This window comes from Sus scrofa, chromosome 10 (genome assembly GCF_054392235.1).
Source record: "Sus scrofa isolate SSC_HxYL_T2T_F1_AM1 chromosome 10, Sscrofa_HxYL_maternal_Yorkshire_Landrace_v2.0, whole genome shotgun sequence".
In the NCBI taxonomy this organism is placed as follows: Eukaryota; Metazoa; Chordata; class Mammalia; order Artiodactyla; family Suidae; genus Sus; species Sus scrofa.
The window spans coordinates 72,582,916-72,597,779 of NC_139392.1; the positions used below are offsets into that span (position 1 = coordinate 72,582,916).

General features: G+C 35.7%; 1 protein-coding gene across 6 annotated transcripts in view; it reads left to right on the forward strand.

Moving 5' to 3' along the window:
- RSU1 (Ras suppressor protein 1) overlaps nt 1-14,864 on the forward strand; it is an 883,461-nt gene that overhangs the window by 820,584 nt on the left and 48,013 nt on the right. For 4 of the 6 annotated variants that reach the window (XR_014817897.1, XR_014817912.1, XR_014817909.1 and 1 more), the window contains one exon: nt 10,630-13,602. The gene's annotated coding sequence lies outside the window, so the exon portion shown is untranslated. Of the gene's footprint in view, nt 1-10,629; nt 13,603-14,864 lie in introns of those variants that run through there. The other 2 variants (XR_014817908.1, XR_014817911.1) reach the window with 1 other exon arrangement.

Consider the following 14,864-nt stretch of genomic DNA (forward strand, 5'->3'; position numbering starts at 1 on the left):
GACTATCAATAAAGAGACAGAATTTATTAAAAATGAAAAACAACCAAACAAAAATTTTGAAATTGAAAAGTGTAATCACTGAAGTGAAAGTCAAAGAAGTTCACCAGACAATTTGAACTGAAAGAAGAAAATACCAGCAAAACTGATGATTAAGTCCATTCAAAGTATCTAGCCTAAGCCACAGAAAGAAAAAAAGAAGAGGAAAAAAACACAGAGACCTGTGGGATACTATATAGTGTACAAATATATCCATAGAGTTCTGAAAGGAGAGGAGAGAGAGAGCATAAAAATTAGCTGAAGAAGTCATGGCTGATAACATCCCAGAGTTGATAAAAACATTCATCTATGCATGAAGGAAGCTCAACAAACTTAAACTCAGAGATCCACACCCAAACACATCGTAGTCAAACTGTTAAGGGTCTAAGATAGAGACACAGTCTTGAAAGCATCACGAAAGAAAAGAGAAAAAAAAAAAGATTCATAACAATGAGATGAACTGCTCAATATCCATCAGAGACCATGGAGAACAGAAGGCAATAGGATGACATATTCAAAGTACTAAAAGAAAACCGACCACTAAGAATTCTACATCCAGAAAAACAAAAATATTGACATTCCCAGATAAACGAAAATTTGTCATTGTCATACCTGCCCTACAATAAATATTAAGAGGAATCCTTCAGAGTGAAATTAAAAGATACTAAAGAGTCACTCAAATTCATACAAAGAAATAAAAATCCCTAATAAAATGACTAAATATAGCTAAATATTAAACAGTATAGATGTGCTTTGTTTCTAACTCCTTTTTTCTCCTTATTTAAGAAACAGTTGTATAAAACTGCATCTGTAAAACTGTATTGAAGAGCTCATAATGTATAGAGATGCAAATTGTGGAACAATAATAGCACAAAAGATGTGGGGAAGAGAGAACTATGTTAGAGCCATAGTTGGATTGGCATTAATATGAATTAGACTGTTTTAAATTTAAGTGTTAATTTTAATCCCCAGGAAGATCACTAAGAAAATAACTCAAATATATACTGAAAGAAATAATAAGAGAATTAAAATGGTAGTATAGAAAATATTTAATGCACAAGAAAGCAGTAATTGGGAAAAGAGGAAAAAGACAAAATGTAATAGAAAAAAGTGGAATGACAGATGTAATTTCAACATTATCAATACTAACATTAAATGTAAATAGGTTAAGCGCTCAATTTATTTGTTAAGCACTTAATTTATTTATTTATTTATTGTCTTTTGCCCTTTTCTAGGGCCGACCCCTCCCAGGCTAGGGGTCAAATCAGAGCTGTAGCCACTGGCCTATCCCAGAGCCACAGCAAAGTGGGATCCGAGCTGCATCTGCAACCTACACCACAGCTCATGGCAACACCGGATCCCTAACCCACTGAGCAAGGCCAGGGACTGAACCCACAACCTCATAGTTCCTAGTCGGATTCGTTAACCACTGCACCACGACGGGAACTCCTAAGCACTCTATTTAAAAGAACGAATTCAGATACAAATAAAAGAATGAAAGCAACTATATCATGCAAACAAATAACAAAAGAAGAACTACTTTAACCATATCAATATCATAAAAATAGACTTTAAGAGAAATTATTGCTGGAGACAATGGAGGCCAGTTTATTATGACTTTAAAAAAAAAGGTTTATTAGGAAGACATAGCAAATGTAAACATATATGAACCTAACAATAGAGCCTTAAAATACGTAAACCAAAATTGATGTAATCAAAGAAGAAAATAGACACTTCAACAGTAGTGGAATACTTCAATGCTCCACGTTCATTAATTGATAAAACAACTAGACAGAAAGTCAACAAATAGAAACTTGAACAGTACCATATACCAACTAGATCTAACAGACATCTCCACTCCACAAGAAATATTTTTTTCAAGTGCTTGTTGAAATTTTTCTAGAATTCATGACACATTTGGTCCGAAGAGAATCTCAACAAATTAGAAGCATTGAAATCATATAACAAAAATGAAGTAAAATTGTTATATAATAATGAAGTAAAATTAGAAATAAAAAACATTGAGTGATTCACAAATATGTGACAGTTAAACAATATACTCCTCAGTAACCAGTGTATCAAAAAAAGAAATCACAATGGAAAATACTTTCAAATTAATTAAAAATTAAGACACAAAATACCAAAATTTATGAATGTAGCTAAAGCAACACTTAGAAACTGATTGATGAAAATGTCTGTTATGAAAAATTTACATCTAAAATAATAATCTAAGCTTCTACCTTTAAAAACTAGAAAAATAAGAGCAAACTAAATCCAACAGGTAGAATAAGTGAAATAGAAAAAAGAAAAACAATGGAGAAAATTAAGGAAACCAAAATTTTGTTCTTTCAGCTGGCCTTACCAAAATGCAAAAGATTACAAACTAAAAAACAATTTTATGTCAATAAATTAGATAATCTAAATGAAGTGGAAAAATTAGTAGAAAGACACTATTGAAATTGATTCAAGAGGAAATAGATTTGTATGGAAGTAAAAAGATTGAATTACTAATTTAAAAATTCCCACAAAGAAAACACTTGCCCAGGTTGCTTACTGATGAATCCTACAAATGGCATAAAAATTAATAATAATTTTCATAAACTCTTCCAAGAAATACAAGAATATACAACAGCTCCCAACTAACTCTATAATGCCAGTATTAATTATAGCAAAAACAGTACAAGAAAACCAGAAACTAATTTCTCTTATGAATGCAACTGAAAAACTCCTCAATAGAATACAGCATCACATAACAAAATTATGCACCATGACCAACTGAGGTTTATTCTAGAAATGTATGGTTGATTTAAGGCCCAAAATTCAATTAATGAACTACACCATATTAATAAAGTACAAAAAAATGATCATTTCAAGAAGCAGAAATAGAAAAATGCAATCATTTCACAAAAACCAGGATGTCTTTTCTCACCACCTCTATTCAGCCTTGCGATGCAGTTCTATCTGAGGAAATTAGGAAAGAAATAGAAATAAAAGTTATCCAGATTAGAAATGAAGAAGTAAAAGTATCTCTATTAGTATATGAAATGATCTTACATATAGAAAATTCCTAAGGAATTCACAAAGCTATTAGAACTAAAAAATGAGTTTAGCAAATTTGCATAAAACAAGATCAGTTTTGTATACCAGCAATAAAAAATCTGAAAGTAAATTAAGGAAACAATTCTATTTACTGTAACATGCAAAAGAATGAAATACTTATGAATAAATTGAACAGAAGTGCAAGATTTCTATACTGAACACTATAAAGCATTGAAAAATTAAAGATTTAAGTAAGAAGAAAGAAATCCTGTTCATGGATAAGAAGACAATGTTATTAAGATGGCAGTACTCCCCAAACTGATCTACAGATCCAGTGCATTTTCCATCAAAGTCCTAGATGTCTCTTTTAAAGAAATTGACAAAGTGACTCTAAAATTCATTTGACAATTCAAGAGATCTAGGGATCTAGGGGTCAAAATGTTCTTGAAAAAGAACGAAGTTGAAGAAATTATATTTTCTGATTTCAAAACTTACTATAAAGATATCATAATCAAGTATATGTGTACTAGCTTGAGAGTACACATATATCCCAATGGAAAAAAATGGAATTTGGATGAAATTCTTACATTTATGGTCAATTGATTTTTTTTTTTTTTTTGTCTTTTTGCTATTTCTTGGGCCACTCCCGCGGCATATGGAGATTCCCAGGCTAGGGGTCTAATCGGAGCTGTAGCCACCGGCCTACACCAAAGCCACAGCAACACGGGATCTGAGCCGCATCGGCAACCTACACCACAGCTCACAGCAACGCCGGATCGTTAACCCACTGAGCAAGGGCAGGGACCGAACTCGCAACCTTATGGTTCCCAGTCAGATTGGTTAACCACTGCGCCACGACGGGAACTCCTCAATTGATTTTTTAAAAAATTAATGGGAAAGGAATAGCCTTAAACAAATGGTTTGGGGACAAGTCAGTATTTACATACAAAAGAATGATACTGGATCTTACTTTACATCACACCCAAAAATTAACTCAAAGTTGATATACCTGAATGGAAATCTTCATGTGCTTGGGTTGGGCAATACTTGATTAGGTATGACGCTAAAAGCATAAGGGACAAAAGAAAATACACAAATTAGACTGCATCAAAATTCAAAACTTTTGTGCTTTAAAGCACACTATCAAGAATCTAAAAAGACAACCCACAGAATTAGAGAAAGTATTTACAGATTCTATAACTGATGAGGAACTTTTTTCTTATTTTGTACTTAGGCATTTTTCTTTTGATCACCCATCCCCTCACCTGCCCCCTCTGACAACAACCAATCTGTTCTCTGTTATCTAGGAGCTCAGTTTTGGTTTTGTTTGTTGTTGTTGTTTAAAGATTCCACTTATAAATTAGATGAAATAGTATTTATATTTCTCTTTCTGAAATAACACCCTCACTTAGCATAATGCCCTCAAGGTCCATCCATTTTGTTGCAAATGCAAGATTTCTTTCTTTTTTATAACTGAATATTCCATTGTGTGTGTATATGAGATATAGATGATAGATAAATAAATATCACAATTTTTAAATCCATTTATCCATCATTGGACAACCAAGTTGTTTTCATTTCTTAGATACTATAAATAATGCTGCAGGATTTCCCATTGTGGGTCAGTGGAAACCCATCTGACTAGTATCAGTGAGGATGCAGATTCTATCCCTGGCCTTGCTCAGTTGGTTAAGGATCTGGCATTGCTGTGAGCTGTAGTGTAGGTCACAGACATGGCTTAGATCACCTGTTGCTGTGGCTATGACGTAGGCTGGCAGCTGTAGCTCCAGTTAGACCCCTAGCCTGAGGACCTCCATACGTGGCCCTTAAAATAAAGACAAAAATAAAATAAAAATAATATGCAGTAAACATGCAGGTGCATATATCCTTTGAGTTAGTATTTTTGTTTTCTTCAGATAATTACCCATAAGTGGAATTGTTGGATCATATGGTAGTTTTATTTTTAATTTTTGGGGGAACCTCCATACCATTTTCCATAGTGGCTAAACCACTTTACATTCCTACCAAATATTCATGAATGTTTCCTCCACATCCTTGCCATCACTTGTCATTTCTTGTCTTTTTGATAATAACCACTCTAACTGGTATGAGGTAATATATCATGGTTATTTTTATTTGTATTTCTCTGATGATTAGTGAAGCTGAGCACATTTTCATGTTTCTATTGGCCATGTGTATGTCTTCTTTGGAAAAATATATTTACTTCCAATTTTATGACTAGATTGTGCCACTTTTTTACTAAGTTATATAAGTTCTTTATATATTTTGGATGTTTACCCCTTCTCAAATATATAATTTGCAAATATCTTCTCCCATTTTTTAAGTTGCCTTTTCATCCTGTTGATGGCTTTCTTTGTTGTAGAGAAGCTTTTGAATTCATGTGCTCCTACTTGTTTATTTTAGATTTTGTTGCCTTTGCTTTTGGTGTAAAATCCAAAAAAATCATCACCAAGACCAATATGAAAGAGCTTATTACCTTAATTTTCTTCTAGAAGTTTTATGGTTTAGGTCTACGTTCAAGTTTTTAATCCATTTTGAGTTAAATTTTAAGTATAGTGTGAGATAGTAGTCTAGTTTCATTATTTTGCATATGGCTATGCAGTTTTCCCGATACCATTTATGTAGGACACTGTCCTTTCCCCATTGTATATTCTTGGCTCCTTTTCCATAAACTAATTGACTGTATATATGCATGGATTTATTTCTGGGCTGTTTTGCTTCATTGATCTGCGTGTCTGCTTTCATGCCAATACCGCATTGTTTTGATTACTATTAGATTTAAAATATAGTTTGAAATCAGAAAAATGATACCTCTAGCTTTGTTCTTTCTCAAGATGGCTTTGGCTGTTCAGTCTTTTGTGGTTCCATACAAATTCTAGGGTTGTTTGTTTTAGTTCTGGGAAAAATGACATTGGAATTTTGATAGGGATTGTGCTGAACCTGCAGGTTGCATGAGGAGTATGGATATTTTAACAATATTTTTTCTTCCAATCCATGAGCACACAATATCGTTGCATTTATTTGTGTCTTCTTCCATTTCTTTGATCAGTGTCTTATAGTTTTCAGAGTAAAATTCCTTTACATTCTTGGCTAAATTTATTCCTTTTGATGCAGATGATAAGGGGTGGATATCCAGAATATGTAAAGCACTGTTAAAAGTCAATATTTAAAAAGAAAGATAACCCACTTCAAAAATAGACAAAGGATTTGAATAGACTCTTCTCCAAATAAGACATACAAATGGAAAATAAGCACACAGAAAAGATGTTAAATATCATTATAGGGAGTTCCCTGGTGGCTTAGTGGTTAAGAACTCAGTGTTTTCACTGATGTGGCATAGGTTCGTTCCCTGGTCTGGGAATTTCTGCATGCTGTGAGCGCAGCCAAAGGTAAATAAATAAATAAATGTGATTCCCTTTAAAAATAAATAAATGGCCATCATTAATAAATCCACAAATAACAAGTGCTGGAGGGGCTGTGGAGAAAAGGGAACCCTCCTGCACTGTTGGTGGGAATGTAAACTGGTACAGCCACTATGGAGAACAGTTTGGAGATACCTTAGAAATCTATACATAGAACTTCCACATGACCCCGCAATCCCACTCTTGGGCATCTATCCGGACAAAACTCTACTTAAAAGAGACACATGCACCTGCATGTTCATTGCAGCACCTATTCACAATAGCCAGGACATGGAAACAACCCAAATGTCCATCGACAGATGATTGGATTCGGAAGATGTGGTATATATACACAATGGAATACTACTCAACCATAAAAAAGAATGACATAATGCCATTTGCAGCAACATGGATGGAACTAGAGAATCTCATTCTGAGTGAAATGAGTCAGAAAGACAAAGACAAATACCATATGATATCACTTATAACTGGAATCTAATATCCAGCACAAATGAACATCTCCTCAGAAAAGAAAATCATGGACTTGGAGAAGAGACTTGTGGCTGCCTGATGGGAGGGGGAGGGAGTGGGAGGGGTCGGGAGCTTGGGCTTATCAGACACAACTTAGAATAGATGTACAAGGAGATCCTGCTGAATAGCATTGAGAACTTTGTCTAGATACTCATGTTGCAACAGAACAAAGGGTGGGGGGAAAAATGTAATTGTAATGTATACATGTAAGGATAACCTGACCCCCTTGCTGTACAGTGGGAAAATAAAAAATTAAATAAATAAATAAATAATAAAAATCAATATGGACTTGCCATTGTGGCACAGCAGAAACAAACCCCACTAGTATCCATGAGGATGCAGTTTCGATCCCTGGCCTCACTCAGTGGGTAAAGGATCAGGCATTACCGTGAGCTGCAGCATAGGTTGCAGACTTGGTTTGAATCCTGCGTTGCTATGGCTGTGCCATAGGCCTGCAGCTATAGCTCCATTTTGACCCATGACTCCAGTTTGGGCCACAGGTGCAGCCCTAAAAATAAATAAATAATCATTATAATTTGTGGATTCAAATCAAAATCACCGTAAGATAACCCCTGCCCCCACCCCAAAACTAGTATGCTAATATCCAAAAAGAGATACAGTAAATGTTGGCCAGGATGTATATAAATCAGAATCCTTATACATTGTTGGTTCAATTGTAAACTGTACAGACACTTTGGAAAATGATTTGGCAGTTTCTTAAAATGTTAAATAATGAGTTACCATTTGACCTAGGATTTCACCCAAGGGAAGTAAAAATATATACATCCACTCAAAAACTTGTACATTAATGTTTATAGCAGCATTATTATTAGCAGCTGAAATGTGGAATAAGTTAAATGTCCATCGACTGATGAATGGATCAACATATGTGGCATAGTATTTCTCAGTAAAAGGGAATGAAGCACTAGATACAAGCTACTACATGGATAAATATTGAAAACAATACCGTAACTGATAGAAGCCAGTCACAAAAGACTATCTATATGTGATTCCATTTATATGAAGTGTATAGAAAAGGTGAGTCAATAGAGATATCAATAGATTCATGGTGACCAAGGGTAAAGAGAAGGGAGGATGGAAGTCACTGCTAGTGGCTACAGAGTTCCTTTCAGGGGTGATATAAACTTTCTAAAATTAGATATTGGTGATAGTTGAACAACTCTGTGAGTATGCTAAAAAACACTGAACTGTGGACTTTAAAATGGTTATTTTTATGGTATATGGGTTCCATTTCAGCAAAGCTGAAATTGAAGAAAAAGGATTTTTTTAAAAAGAGAGTTCCCTTGTGGCACAGTGGGTTAAGGACCTGATGTTTTCACTGCAGTGGCTCAGATCACTGCTACGGCATGGGTTTGAAATTCCTGGCCCAGGAATTTCCACATGTGTGGCCAAAAATACAAAAAACAAAAACAAACAAACAGAACACCCCAGACCCAATGCCTACATGTTAAAAAATCAAAAAAATAAATCATGGGAAATCTGAAATGTTAATGAAAGGCATAATCACCTAAAAAGTGACATAGTAAAAATATAACATATCCTATCACAACACAGCATCGCATAATCTCACGTTAACATAATATAATGTGACATAGGTGGAATATAGTAATATGATATATATGAGACTAGAGGATGATATGAAATGACATGACATGACCCTGGAGTAGGTATTAAAAATGCAGCTCTGAAAGGATCATGCCAGCTTACGGAAACTGACTGTATAACCAGTGTTCTGGGAGTCAGAGATGTGAGAACAGTAGTTTAGTCTGTCTTGGCCCCGCTGTTTATACTCCTGAGTATTATTATGTCATGAGCATATCTATAACCATGAATAAGTTTTCTGGAGCTCCCACTGTGGCTCAACAATAACAAACCCAACTAGTATCCAAGAGGATGTGGGTTCGAGCCCTGGCCTCACTCAGTGGGTTAAGGATCCAATGTTGCGATGAGCTGTGGTGTAGGTTGCAGACACAGCTCAGATCCCCTGTTGCTGTGACTGTGGTGTAGGCCAGCACCTGCAGCTCTGATTGAACCCCTAGCCTGGGAACTTCCATATGGTGCAGATGCGGCCCTAAAAAGCATAATAATAATAACTGTTATTAGTATTGTTATTATTCTGTGAAATCCAGGTCATAAGAAGACAAACACAATAAGCCAGAAGCATAGGCCTTGGATGACCCTCGAGTGTGGGTACAACTAGTCTAACAGATGACCCATAATAAAAAAGACACACAGGTTCCTCTGAGGTGCAGTGGGTTAAGGACTGATGCTGCTGCAGCTGTGGCACAGGTTCAATCCCTGGTCCAGTAACTTGCATATGCAGCAGGTGCAGCCATACATGCATACACACATACATAAAATGGACACACATGCCTTCAAACTCAAGGAGACAGTAATTTTTTAAATGGCTTATAACAGTAAAATTAAAGTCTACTTGAAATACCTTTTTATATTTAATTTCTTTATAATAACTTAGAACACCTAATATTTATGCATATATTCTATATATACATAATTGAATGCACATGCAAAAGCATAACCACTCACATGATTATTTCAAGTACATGTTTTTGATTTTCTTTTCTGTTTGGTTCCTCCTTCCTTTGTGCTTTCCCCTTCATTGATGTCAAATACCCTCCCCCAAATAATCCATGTTTAAAATCTAATACTATTCATATTTTTTCTGTATGCCTATCATCCTATGTAGTTATGCATAGTCACACAAGGCGGATTATCTTGATTTTTAAAAATCAAGTCATGGAGATCTGGTTCAGCACATCTTCATTTTCACTACAATGCCTTGTCAAAATTCTTCTGAGCCATCTGATACAGCTTTAATTCATTCTTTTAAAGCTGCATAATAGTCCTAACTGTCCATGCCATTTCCTCACTCAGGGACATTCATTTTGCATCCCTTTTTTGGCTCCTATGAAAAATGCTGCAATAAACAACTTCAATTCTTAGAAATATATGTCCTATGTGTGTTTTAGTTCCTAAGGCACAAATTCCCAGGAGTAGGATGAAATATATAATTATAGAGAAAGATACATAATTTATATATCTATATAAACACAAATGGATGTTGTGTATTATGTATACTTTTCCCTTATCCTCACCTATAATAAGGACTCTAGTTTTTTTCATTTTTGCTATGCAGATATTTTCTATTCAATTAGTGAGAGTTCTGCCCATTACAAAATTTTTAAAAAGAGCTACCTGACTGTTTAATCAAAAAGGGAATAGAGGGATTCCCATTTTGGCTCAGTGGATTAAGAACCCAACATAGTGTCCATGAGGATATGGGTTCGATCCCTGGACTTACTCGGTGGGCCAAGGATCTGGCATTGCCTCAAGCTGCAGCATAGGTAGCAAATGTGACTTGGATCTGGTGCTACTGTGGCTGTGATGTAGGCCAGCAGCTGCAGCTCCAATTCAGCCCCTAGCCTGGGAACTTCCATATGCAACAGGTGCAGCCCTATAGATAAATAAATAAACAAACTCACAAAGTCATACAATATTAAGACTTGGTTTTTCCCTCCTCCCACTTGACCTCATTCTCATATTGGCTCTCCCCTTCTAGTTACAGGATGGTGGCCAGCAAGTTCTGGAGCTACCCACATTCTTCTAGCTTGACATCCCACAGGAAAGAGAGCCTTGTTTTAGCATCGCCAGCAATAGCTCCAAGGTTTGTTCCTTCCGAATCAACTATGTAGACCTTCGAACATAACTCTGTATAGCTGTGAAAACCTGATTACTTGATTGGCTTAGATCTTAGTCAAATGCTCTATACAGAGAGAGAGGTAAGAGCTTTAACCAGACTATCTGCAGTAGAGGTGGGAGAATCCGGGAGGAAGCAGCCCCTCCATAAATAGCAGAGTTGTTGCCAAAAGAGGAAAGAGTAGTCACAGAGGTACCCACTATGTCTTTCTTAATACGGGAAGTACGATTGAATCTTATTCATATGGCAATTCTTTCAAAAGGTTGTGTTCATTTTCAGTCAGTGATGGTTCACCTCTTTAAACAGCTGTAAATGTCAAAATTATAATTTTAACCTTTTGTTGAAAATTTTATGGTACTTTATTATATCTTAAATGATAATCATATCATCTATGTTCTTATTACTTCAGAGTAATCGTTAGGAGTCTCTGTTGTTGCAGTAAGTTACATTCCAATATAATTAGGGTCTTTGAGAAATACAGGGCTGTTGGCTTTTTAAAAATTTTTTATTATAGTGGGCTTACAATGTTCTGTCAATTTCTGCTGTACAGCAAAGTGACCCAGTCATACATAGAGATACATTCCCTTTCTTATATTATCTTCCATTATTTTCTGCCTAAGAGACTGGATATAGTTCCCTGTGCTGTGCAGTAGGACCTCATTGCTTATCCATTCTAAATGAAATAGTTTGCATCTACTAACCCCAAACTCCCCATCCATCCCACTCCCTTCCCTTTCCCCTTGGAAATCACAAGTCTGTTCTCCTTGTCTGTGAGTCTGTTTCTGTTTTGTAGATAGGTTCATTTGTGCCATATTTTAGATTTTACCTATAAGTGATATCAGATGGTGTTTGTCTTTCTCTTTCTGATTTACTTCACTTAGTATAAAAATTTCTAGTTGTATTTGGGTTGCTGCAAATGGCTATTAGCTTTTTTTTAATAAAATGATTTTTATTTTTTTTTCCATTATAGCTGGTTTACCGTGTTCTGTCAATTTTCTACTGTATAGCATGGTGACCCAGTCCCACATACATGTATACATTCATTTTTCTCACATTACCAATTTCCATCACAAGTGACTAGACATACTTCCACACTCAGTTCAAAAGGGAGATAGTGAAAATCCCGAAGGAATTAAGAGAGGATATGAACAGTAATGCAGATTCCTTTAGAAAGGAGCTAGAAAACATAAGGAGGAGCCAAGAAAAAAATAGAAAATTAATTTGCAGAGATGCAAACTGAACTAAAGTGGGCTGTTATCTTTCGATGATCATTTCTTTTTTTAATTCTTATTTTTTCTTTTATTCTTTTTTTATAATTCTTTTTTATTGTTATTTCCCCAATACAATTTTTTTCCTACTGTACGGCATGGTGACCCAGTTACACATACGCGTATACATTATTTTTTCTCCCATTATCATGCTCCATCATAAGTGACTAGACACAGTTCTCAGTGCTACACAGCAGGATCTTATTGCTAATCCATTCCAAAAGCAATAGTCTGCATCTCTTAACCCCAAGCTCCCAATCCATCCCATTGATCTTTTCTCAATTTCTTAGTCTTGCTTATATCTTTTCTCTTTTCTCTTTTTTTCGTAATATTACTGTACCCATCTCCAGCTTTTTCTACTTCAACTCTCCCATCCCTGAAACTTGCCAATTAAGATTTACAATTTGTCTGGAAAGTAAGAGGTAAGAGTGAGACCCTAAGGTGTTTTTCCATTGCAATAGTGTTAAGCTTCAGTACAAAGGGTATAGGCTAGGCTGAGTCAGTCTTGATCACAATTATGTATGAGGACCTAGAGGGTCACTTATTTATTGAATGAATAAAATTATTTAGCATACTCAGAGCTCTTTTAAGCTCACTTTCTGATCCTTGGGTCTGTCAAAGATTTTTTTTTTTTCCTTTTTAGGGCCACACCTGTGGCATATGGAGGTTCCTGGGCTAGGGGTCGAATCAGAGCTGCAGCTGCACAGCAATACTGGACCTACGCTACAGCTTGAGGCAACACCAGATTCTTAACCACTGAGTGAGGCCTGGGATCGAACCCATATCCTCACAGATTCTCGCTGGGTTCTTAAGCTGCTGAGCCATAATGTGAACTCCAAGATCTATCAAAGACAGATGAGGTTGTCAAGGAACAAACTCAGGGTAAGTTTTAGTATGTGTTTGTGTGTGTGTATACATATCCTATACTGTGTATTATAAATATGCAGATATAATAAGAGCATAGGCTCTGGAATCTATGTTCAAAACTTGACTTCCGCACTAACAGGCTGTGTATTCTGGGAAATATATATACTAAGCCTCTCTGCCTCAGGGCACCTATCTGTATCTGCTTCAAAGGGTTTGTGTGAGTGTTGAAATCATCTTTGTGAAATTCATCATGGTGCCTCGTGTATAATGTGTTCCATTAGTGATAGTTGGTATTTACCTGTTAACTTTTTCCTCACCACTAGACGGTGAGTGAGAATACACCCAAAACTCACCACAGTTCCTGGTACCTGCTAGGTTACGCACAAATATCTAATACATTACCAGACACTCCAAGATATGTTTCCTCTGTTCACAGACATGTACATGTGTATCTGCTCCATCTCAGATGGGAACTGCTATCTTGAATACTACTGGATGAGGAACCAGCAGTCATAAAACAAAATGAAACAGTATATGCCCGGGTTTATAACAAAGCCATCATAATTCCTGAAAATTGCGCCGGGAAATCCCTGAAGTGGGATTACATTCTCCTGTTTCCTTTTAATACACTGCTTGTTTTCCTGATCAAAAATTCTCCTTCCAGCCATATTTGGAATGGAGAGAGAACCATTTTCAAAAAGAGAAGGCAGTTAAGAGGAAGAGTGCCTAACTAGTTGTGTGCAGAAATAGCAGAGGTGTTTTTTTCTAGGGGGCATTCACATTCTGATGTTGTACAACACTGCCTCAGGTTACCTGAACGTGCTGACCCTGGCAATGTCTTTGGGGTGTCTTCACTACCTTTTGTCTTGTAATTTCTTCCCCCGCAGTCATACTCCTCCCGCCGCCCCCCGCCCCCAAACCTCTAGCCCTCAAAAGTACCAGACTTTATTTTTAAAAATCAAACAAAAAGAAAATCAGGATGATACAGAGATGTTAAGAACCAAAGCTCTGCCTTCAACTTCCAATCCTCTTATTAATACTCATGTCATGACTCTTGTCGAGGGAAGGGCTTGGTGTCAGTGTCCTCAATCAGTGTTCTCTCAGTCACTTTCATTAGGAGCCATGTTTTCTTGACAAAGGATAACAAATGGACACTGTTGGTCCCTAATGTGCTTTTGACTAGAGATCCTGCACCATTTCTCCACAAAGCAATTGCAATTATTTGTCATTTTAATATGACTTGGCAAGGAGATCCGAAAAACAGGGCTATTATTCATCAACATGTATATTTTGTACTTATATTAATATTAGAATATCATTATTACTCGTCTCACATTGTATGAGCAAGATAAAATTACACCATGTAAAAAATGCATTAAATTCTCTTCAGCTGCACTCCTATAACACAAGTAAAGGTAATTTAAGAGCTTGCGCCATTTATATGCTAAATGCTACCATTTATTATTATTAGTGAAGAAATACTTTTACCTTTGCACTAATGGAAAATATACCAATATGTTCCCACTGTTAATTGGAAATAATATAGGTAATACTAAAACTCAAACCTTGTAAAGTACACCTCTCCATCCTTTTACACCTGAAATGTTCTAGTGCCTAATTTTTCTAGCATGTTGGCATAATGTAAATTTAACAATGATATTAGGATACAATTCTTTCATTCTGCATTTTTTCAGAGGCTTTTGCACATACGATTAGTTTGAAACCTTTGACATTCAAGAGCTAGCTTTGTAAATAACTGCTAATAATTGACAAGCTTCTCTCAATGGATGTAGTAATATTACATCATAATTGTAATGAAACAAGTTAAATCCCTATCCAATTCTGCATAGTATTAAATTGGTTCTGTAATTTTATCAGCTCTTTTTTTCTAATTCCAAGCTAGAGCTAAGTAAAATTCAAGTGTGTTGCAAATAAATAATGTTTTTAATTGCTACATGCTAT